The sequence below is a fragment of the Lampetra fluviatilis genome, chromosome 71 (assembly GCF_964198595.1).
Source record: "Lampetra fluviatilis chromosome 71, kcLamFluv1.1, whole genome shotgun sequence".
NCBI lineage: Eukaryota > Metazoa > Chordata > Hyperoartia > Petromyzontiformes > Petromyzontidae > Lampetra > Lampetra fluviatilis.
The window spans coordinates 1,776,157-1,785,144 of record NC_136345.1 but is presented as its reverse complement, the minus strand read 5'-3'; the positions used below and the strand labels follow the sequence as shown (position 1 = coordinate 1,785,144).

Below are 8,988 nucleotides of genomic sequence, written 5' to 3'. Positions count from 1 at the left end.
CTCTGCCTCGTTGCCTAGGGTTTTATTATCAATCGGGATAATACAATGAATTGTATGAAGTTATGAAAGTGTGATGTAAGTATGCTGATTAAGCTCGGCTTCGTTGTCTAGGGTTGTATTCATATTCTTGGTTCTTTAGGTAAAGTCACGTCGGTAAAGTCACGCAGAAGGGAAATAATAAAACTATATTTCTATTAACCAAGAATATGAATCCCTGCAGTCACGAAAGCTTTGAATCAAAATTTAGGGTTGTATTATCAATCAGCTTTAACTTTTACTGATTATGTCTTCGTGTTTTATGTTAGGTCTCAAGATTCAGATTTCACCGCAGGATATAGTTCTAATTAATTAAGATTATTATGCATAAACTTAGGAAGGCACCACTCAGACACTTCTGTGTTAAGCAACTTTAATCTCTAAACAAAAACATAACACTCTAATAATCAAACTCTTATGCTTGGAATGTTAACACAGTACTCTTGGAGATGTCCTCCTCATTGCTCCGTACATTTAACCCTCAATGATTACGTTTGTTAAACTGGGTAACAGAACAATCGGTTAATTCCTCAGAGTAAAGCGAGCATTCACGGCGATGGGAAAAAGTCCTTAAAAATTAATGTGACAATATCCATACGAAAAGCAATAAAGAAACATGTCCCGAAAGCAAAAGTAGATCTCAATGAATTCATTGGTAAGATTATGCAGTGTGCCTGTCTGTCTAGCCCAGGGGTCTGCAACCTTTAAGACATAAAGAGCCACTTGGACCCGTTTCCGAAGGAAAAAATAAACTGGGAGCCGCAAAACCATTGCAACTATTAAAACAAATATAACACTGCATATATTGTTTCTTACCTTATTGCTATATACAGGATCGTGCAGTCAGCTGTCAATCTGAATAAAAAAAGGACTTTTTCACTTAACAATGTAAAATATATTTTTGCAAATTAATAGCTAAATTACCTGGTTAATGGGATTTTTGCTCCTGAACCTCAGTGCACAGTGTCTGCACATCAGGGCTGTAAGACGTCACCTTCATTTTCACACAGGCTTGCAAGCTGTCATCTGTGAGGCGTGATCGATGTTTGTTTTTAATATAGTTCATGTTGGAGAAGACCTGCTCACATACATATGTGGAGCCGAAGATCGACAGGACTCCAAATGCATACTTTTTCATGTTTATATAAGTGTTGGGGATGGCATTCCATGTTTCGAATACAAGTTTGTCCTGTTTGGGAAGGTTTTCAATATCACTCCATTTATGATTCTGAGCCAGAATGGCCTTCTGACGGGCAACATCCTCAAGAGTAGCGGTCAAGCATTTGAACTTGGACACCCATATATCTTTGTCGGCTATATCGGCCAGTTCCATCTCAAGATCAGGTTGACTTACACCTGCAAATGCAGTCATATTCAATAGGGATGGATCGATCGCCAGGGGAGTGACAGGGAAGGATAATGTCGTTTTTTCCTCTCTGAACTCACAGAATCGTTTCCCAAACGAACTTTGCATTGTGGTGATTGCAGACTTGAAATATTCCAAATTTATCGTATCATGACTTTGTTTGAACTCTCTCAAAGAGGGAAAGTGAGACAGTGTACCTCTCTGTAAATCTTTGACAAACACTGTCAACTTGCGCTCGAATGCCAAAACCTCCTCCAGCATGTGCAGGGCTGTGCCTCCTTTCCCCTGAAGGGTTGTATTTAGCGTGTTTAGATGTGCTGTCATGTCTACCATAAAATGTAATTTTTCCAGCCACTCTGGCTGTTCCAGCTCAGCAAAGGTGAGCTCTTTGCTGCCCAGGAAGGTTTTTACTTCTTCCAAACATGTGACAAAGCAACGGCAACGTTATTGCCTGTCACCGGGCGGGCAGTGTGGAGCGGAGCGGCGACCTGTCAGCAGCGGCAACGCCAGAGCAGGTGTCACAGTGCGCCTCCTCCCCTCGCTAGCATCCGCCCCGGAGCCGCGGTCAAGGTTCAAAAGAGCCGCATGCGGCTCCGGAGCCGCAGGTTGCCGACCCCTGGTCTAGCCAATGCTTATCAATTGGCTAAGGCTTCAATAAATTCGCGGGCAGGATTCTGTGATGAAAAAAAAGATTTCAACACCATAGTCTCCCTGTCAGTGTGTAGATTCGTAATGTAGGTTTCTGTTTCGTTTCATCAATGAATTCATTTTATCTTGGTCATGTGTGATTGACCTATTTCACCTTGTATCGCTTCTGGATGACCTTCGGTCTCATACTTTATAATTATTTGGTTTATGTTTATACAAGATTCGTGATGTATCATTGTTATTACCACGTATATTCCTAGGGTTTTATTATCCTTTTTTCCCCGTCTGTATCCAGGGATCCGTGCTGTTTATACTCGAGTTATATTTTGATACCCTGAGGTTGGAGATATAGCTACGTTTTCACTTAAGCTTTCTTGACTGCTGAAATTCATATTCCTTGGTTCTTTTGGATGAGTCACGTAGATAACAAGATTCAATAAGAAACAATGTGAGGTGAATGAGAGTAACATAAGGTAAGTAATAATGCAAGGCCACTAATGTGGACTGCAGTCTGGTTTTTAATCTGGCTGAGTGTGTTGGTAGAAAATGATGTCGACGTATTATTGTCGCTAAGTTCCGAACTTTTACCGTTGTATTAAAATAAAATATTTAAAAAAAGTTGCCTGTTGTCCTCGTGGCGCCTGTTGTCTGTACGTTTTTATGCGGCCTTTGAAGCCGTGTAGAGATTTCCCCAGAAACTCATTAGCACCCCCCCCCTCTAATTTTTTGCACCGTTTTTTTTATTACCTTTTATGGCTACTTCCTTGCCTGGTCATGAGTGTGAAAGGCAGCTGCTGTTTGAGGGGAGGTGGTTCGCATCACAACCTTTTTGCCCCAAGCGACACCGCGATTGATTATTATTTAAAAATATATATTGGCAAAATTATTAATATCAATTTTGGAAAAAGGCCTATATATATACACAACACCCATGGTCATCACTATCACCCTTCATCACTACCACACATCATAATCACCACCCATCATCACCAACCATCATCACCACAACCACCCATCACCATCATTACACACCATCACCCATCATGATCAACACCAAAACCCAGCCATTATAGCCACCACCCATCATCACCACCCTCATCCATCATCACCACCCATTACAATGATTACTCCCCATCATAATCACCACCCATCATTATCATGATTATCACCAACCATCATCATCGCCACCAACCACCCAGCATGACCACCCATCACCATCCATCATTACCACCAACCATCACCACCACCACCAACCTACATTGCGGGGGTCACAAAAAATATCTCCAAAATCTTCAATAAACACAAGATCCAGGTCCGATTCAACACAGTACATAAAATCCGTGATCTGGTCCCGTCTGTAAAAGATGTGATTCCAGACATAAAGTACCCTGGCGTCTACAAACTAAGTTGCCTTTGTGGTAGCAGTTACATTGGAGAAACCAAACGACATGTCTCGGACCACATCCGTGAGCACAAAGCAGACCTAAAACACGGTAGGACCAACACCTCAGCCGTGGCAAGACCACTGTTATAATTCAGTGGGCTCACATGACATTGACTTCTCCAAGACAGAGGTTCTCTGCAAGCCATCTGGCTACCATGAGAGATTCGTTCATGAGGCTATCCGCATATACAGAGACAATTTCAACCGAGAAGATGGATTCTGGCTTAGCAATCATTGAAAGGATTTGATCAACCATTTCGGGTCTTAATTGATTGTGTTCACGTTTACAGTGACTTTCAGACCACTTTCCATTCTCCTTCTCTCCCCCTCCTCCGTTCGAGCATAGATGGACTCGTCCATCTGACCAACTGCCAAATCGCTGTTCGTGGTGCTGACGTTAAGAAAAAACTCCACTTTTTTTCAAATTGTATTGCTGTGGTTTTCACACCTAATTATGATTGCTTGTGTTGCAATCGAAACGTCGTGATAATTTTATTATTTTATTTCCCTTCTACGTGACTTTACCGAAAGAACCAAGAATATGCCTACAATTATTGTGTTCTGATTACTGGCACAATTGTGCACTACATTACATGTGTAGTGACATAGAACGGTCACTACTGTGTCGGCCCGTACGAAGGCTGGGGGCCCCAAGGGGGTGCCTGGGGGGTCACGTGGTGGAGGGATCCGGACCTTCCCAGAGGTGGGGGAAGTGAGGCGTGTCCTGGGAAGGGAGGCGTGACCTGAAGAGAGCCAGCCATGCCGGGGCGGAGCCAGCCACGCCAAAGGAGATATAAGCGTGGTGTGAACGCAGAGCGAGGCTGTTGTACTGTACTCCAAAGAGAAGACATCATTGGTCGTCAAGTCCCGAGTCGTCGTCCTGGGCCAGGCAGGCCGTTGCCTGCCTGGTCCAGTCTCTGTCGCGTTCCAGAGTGTTAGTGAGTTGAGGAAGGTGGTCACCACCTCATGTACAGTGTTATATTACTTACCGTTAATAAATAGTGTTGCCTCCAAGCTGCGTATGTGTGCACCTAATTCGAACCCACTACATTTGGCGTCAGAAGGTGTGGAAATATAAATATTGCTAGGTGTTATCCTAGGGAAGTAAAATGGGCACACGAAAAACAAATATAAAACTCACCTGGACGCCTTCGTACAACAGGGACGGTGTGACGACCATCCTTCAGACAGCCCCGTGGATGGCAGCCCTGGTGACAGAGAGAGAGAGATGGCGCTGCACGCGGAGCGGCGGGAGTGGCATCGCACTGCTGCTTCGCCGCCATCGGGAACGGAGCGACGGAGCCGCGGGGAGAGGACACCATCGTCGCTGCGGGGGCTGGCGGGGGAGGCCCGGGCATGCGGGCCACACGGTGGGCCCGCCATTTCGGTGGCTGGTCGGGTCGCGGTTCCCGCCAAAACGCCGCTCCTGCTGCCCAAATGCCGCTCCCGCCGACATCAACGCCTGCAGAGGGGGAGTTCCAGTCTTCTGCTCGAGCGCGAGAGGTGAATGGGTTCGCAAGAGCAGGCCGTGTTCACCATGAAAGATTCTTCGGGCCGTCCCAGTGCTCCACCTTGCCGCCCTCAGCTATTCACAGTCGCCAGGCGAGTCGTGACGTGACAAGCACCCGGCCCCAAGAAAAATAATATCTTCACCCATCTTGCGTGTGCCGGGTTGCGATCGCGGGTGTTTTTTTTTACTCGCTGGTTTGCGGAGCGTGTTCGTCCGGTTGTGTGCGTGATAAATTGACGCGGCTTCCATGCGGGTGTCTGCTTGTAACAAGTGTTGTTGTTAATTACGGCGTCGAGATCGGTATCTTCTGGGTGTAGTTAATGATTAATTCGTTGTTGGGTGTCCCGAGCTCTGTTGATATCCTGTAGGTTGCCGTGTTAATGACTCGTGTTGTTACATCGTTTTGTTGCGAAATCGCCATTGTTATTGTGTATACTGTATGGAGTTTCGCTCGTGATTGTCACGTGTAACTGTAAGAAACTTTGATCGTCATTGTTGCCAAGGTACAGACCATATGGAGCTTTGCTTGGAATTGTTAACAGTGTATGGACTGTTGGGTACTTGCTTGTGATTATTTACTATGTACGGATTGTCTGGAGTATTGATTGTGTGTGTTGCAATGTGGGGACTGGATGGAGCATTGCGCCAAATGATTGACTGTACGAATTTCATATACTGCATATACTGTATTAATCAATTCGGCGATTCTTGGGGTTTGTGTATAGTTTTTTTGCTCTCAAAATTCGAATGCCCTGAGTCCCATGGTTAATGTTGAAGGGGTTTTTGAAATGACAGGTTCGGTGTGTTTCAACCTCACTGGTTGGCTCCTGTCCGTTGTTGCACAGATGATGTCTTTTGTGCGGGAATGCCCCTTGTGTTCTACATCGATCGGGGGTGCGTTTCCGTTAATTGCTGTGAAATTGCGTTGCTCTCTCCACTCGGTTGGTACAGCTGCATGCTGCAATGCGAGTCTCGGAGATGATGTGTACGGATACGGGATGTGAGGTGTATTGTTGTGACCATTGAATATTCGGGATCGTCACAAATTGTGCCTACCTGTTCGGCATTGGATCAGTTCTGTGGGGGATCATAATTCAAATTGTATGTGTTGTGATGGTGTTAAATTGCGATGGTGACATGCTGCCATGGATTTGGAATTGTGGTGCTGGCTGTCACTTATCTTGGGGCGCAGATCCTGACCAGGATGGCCCAGTGAGAGTTGCGTGTCTAACACGAACATTGTGGTCTCGTCATGCTGTGTCTGACGGCTTGACCTGACAGCCCGGAGATCGAGACACTCCATGGCTTGTCTAGCCTAGTGGGCTGTGCGCTCACATGGCTCAGAGAGTGTGGTCCCGTCATGCTGTGTCTGACGGCTTGACCTGACAGCCCGGAGATCGAGACACTCCGTGGTTTGTCTAGCCTAGTGGGCTGTGCGCTCACATGGCTCAGAGAGTGTGGTCCCGTCAGGCTGTGTCTGACAGCTTGACCTGACAGCCCGGAGATCGAGACACTCCGTGGCTTGTCTAGCCTAGTGGGCTGTGCGCTCACATGGCTCAGAGAGTGTGGTCCCATCATGCTGTGTCTGATGGCTTGACCTGACGGCCCGGAGAGTGAGACACTCCGAGGTGCGTTGAAACAGTGGGCTGGAGATTCGTAAGGTTCAGGTGGAGTTGTCCTGTTACGTTGGGACTGTATCCCTCAGTTGTTAGGGTGCATGTTGTGCAGTGAGTGAACGATGGGTCGTCTCAGCTCGGTCGGTACAGCTATATGCTGCGATGCGAGTCTTGGAGAGAGACTGGGTCATCTCAGCTCGGTCGGTACAGCTATATGCTGCGATGCGAGTCTTGGAGAGAGACTGGGTCGTCTCAGCTCGGTCGGTACAGCTATATGCTGCGATGCGAGTCTTGGAGAGAGACTGGGTTAAAATCCCCCCGATATGGCCGGCGCGTGCTACTGGTTGTGACGCCGCGTCGGAAAGGCGGTGGGGTGGTGATGTAGTGGTGGTATTGACGTGCGCCGACTGTGACAGTGATGGATCACGGGGCGGCGCGGGGTGCGGGGTTGGGCACGCGTTGTGGGCGTGGTGTGGACGCGCGCGCCGGGAGTGACAGATGACGGGGCGGCGCGGCGTGAGTGGTGAGGCACGATGAGATGGGGGAAAAGAGGATCGTAGCCAGCGCCCGGCGATTGGTCGAATAAGTGGGTGCTCGCAGCGACGTCCGCAGGTGGGGTATAAAGGGGGACGCGCGAGAGCACTCGGGGAGAGTTACCCAGTTGAAGACCCGAAGACAGAGCTGAAGACCTAGTGCCACGAGACCCCTAGTCCCGCCGTCCTTGTGGGGACCGGGGCCCTGTGTGGCTCGGAGGCGAGGCTGTGGGACCCGGGGTCCGACGCCCCCGTGGGTCGGGCTGGGGACCCACAGTCGAGACGGATACCCCGGGCAGGGAGTGTCCCGAGTAGCTCAGTGGCGTTAGTCGCCGAGTAGCTAAGTGGATGTTGGTCATCCGAGTAGCTCAGTGGCGTTAGTCGCCGAGTAGCTAAGTGGATGTTGGTCATCCGAGTAGCTCAGTGGCGTTAGTCGCCGAGTAGCTAAGTGGGTGTTTGTCACCCGAGATACTAAGTGGATGTTGGTCATCCGAGTAGCTCAGTGGGCGTTAGTCGCCAAGTAGCTAAGTGGGTGTTTGTCACCCGAGATACTAAGTGGGTGTTTGTCACCCGAGATACTAAGTGGGTGTTTGTCACCCGAGATACAAAGTAGGTGTTAGTCACCTGTGAACGAGTTTGATAAAATAAAGAGTGTGTTACCCGTGAAGTCGTCTCCCGCCGAGTTACTACATTACAACTGGCGTCAGAAGTAAACCTGTCTTCAAGAAGTATGGACACAAGGAAGACTACCCGTACCCACGAGCGAGGTCGGGATGACGACGGCGTACCGGGGACACCGACCTCGGGAGTAGAGGACGAGGAGTTGCCGCCGATGCAGCACTTCGCGGTGATGGCCGACGCTCCGCTTGCCTCCGACACCAGCCTCCAGGACGCGCACTCCCGGTTGGCGGAGTTGCTACTCGCCGCCGCCGCTGTCTTGGCCGACATCTCCGTTCCGGCGAGCGGAAAAACGGCTGCGGGGGTCGTGGAGGAAGCGACGTTGGAGGATTCCCGCCAAAAGGCGCTTCGCGCCAAAAGTCTGGAAGTTGCCGCCGTTTTTGGGGGGCCGCCACCGATTGGCGGGAAAGACGGACGCCACGTGGCCGGACACCTCCGCGCAGCGCAGCCCACGTCATCAGCGCGCGCCGGAGCCCTCCATTTTGCGCCTGACAACCGAGCCGACATTTTACACAACTCCAGCGGAGCGCGGGAAAATCTCTCCGACGTCGACGACGATCGGGTCCTCCAGCAAAGATTGCCCGCGCTGTCGGCGTTCAAGGCGGATGGGGGCGACTGGGGAGCCTTCCAACGAAGGTTCCTCGCTCATCAGGAGATGTCGGGGTGGTCCGACACCACTGCCCTGCGTGCGTTGCCAGCGATGCTTGACGACGACGCGCTTGCAGCCTTCACATCTGCTGCAAGGTCGTCCCGCTCTACGCTCCAGGCCGCACTACACCTGATGGCGAAGGTGTTCGGGCCGCCCTCCACGTGTCGCCACCAGTTCTACGATCGGCGGAAGGTGGCTGGGGAAACGACGCTAGCCTACCGCACGGCACTACTCGCCTTGGCGGACGCAGCTTTTCCCCGCATGGATAAGGAGGGGAAGGACGCCATGGTGACGGAGCAGCTGCTGGTGTTGGCCCACGAGTTGGGGGTCCCCATCAACGTGGCAGACGAGATGGATATCTGCTCCCTGGCGATCGCCACGAGCATTCACGCGTACGAGGTCCTCAAACGCAAGCCGGGGGTCGTCTGCAAATGGGCGGGGAACGCGGCACTGGCCGCCACGATCGCCGAACCTCAGCCAGCTGCGGTGCAGGAGCAGGCCTTCGCTG

The 8,988-nt window shown here is 50.1% G+C and overlaps 1 protein-coding gene across 1 annotated transcript in view; it reads left to right on the top strand.

The window, feature by feature from the left end:
* LOC144953008 (uncharacterized) overlaps positions 1–8,988 on the top strand; it is a 455,753-nt gene that overhangs the window by 142,399 nt on the left and 304,366 nt on the right. The gene's annotated exons all lie outside the window — the stretch shown is intronic.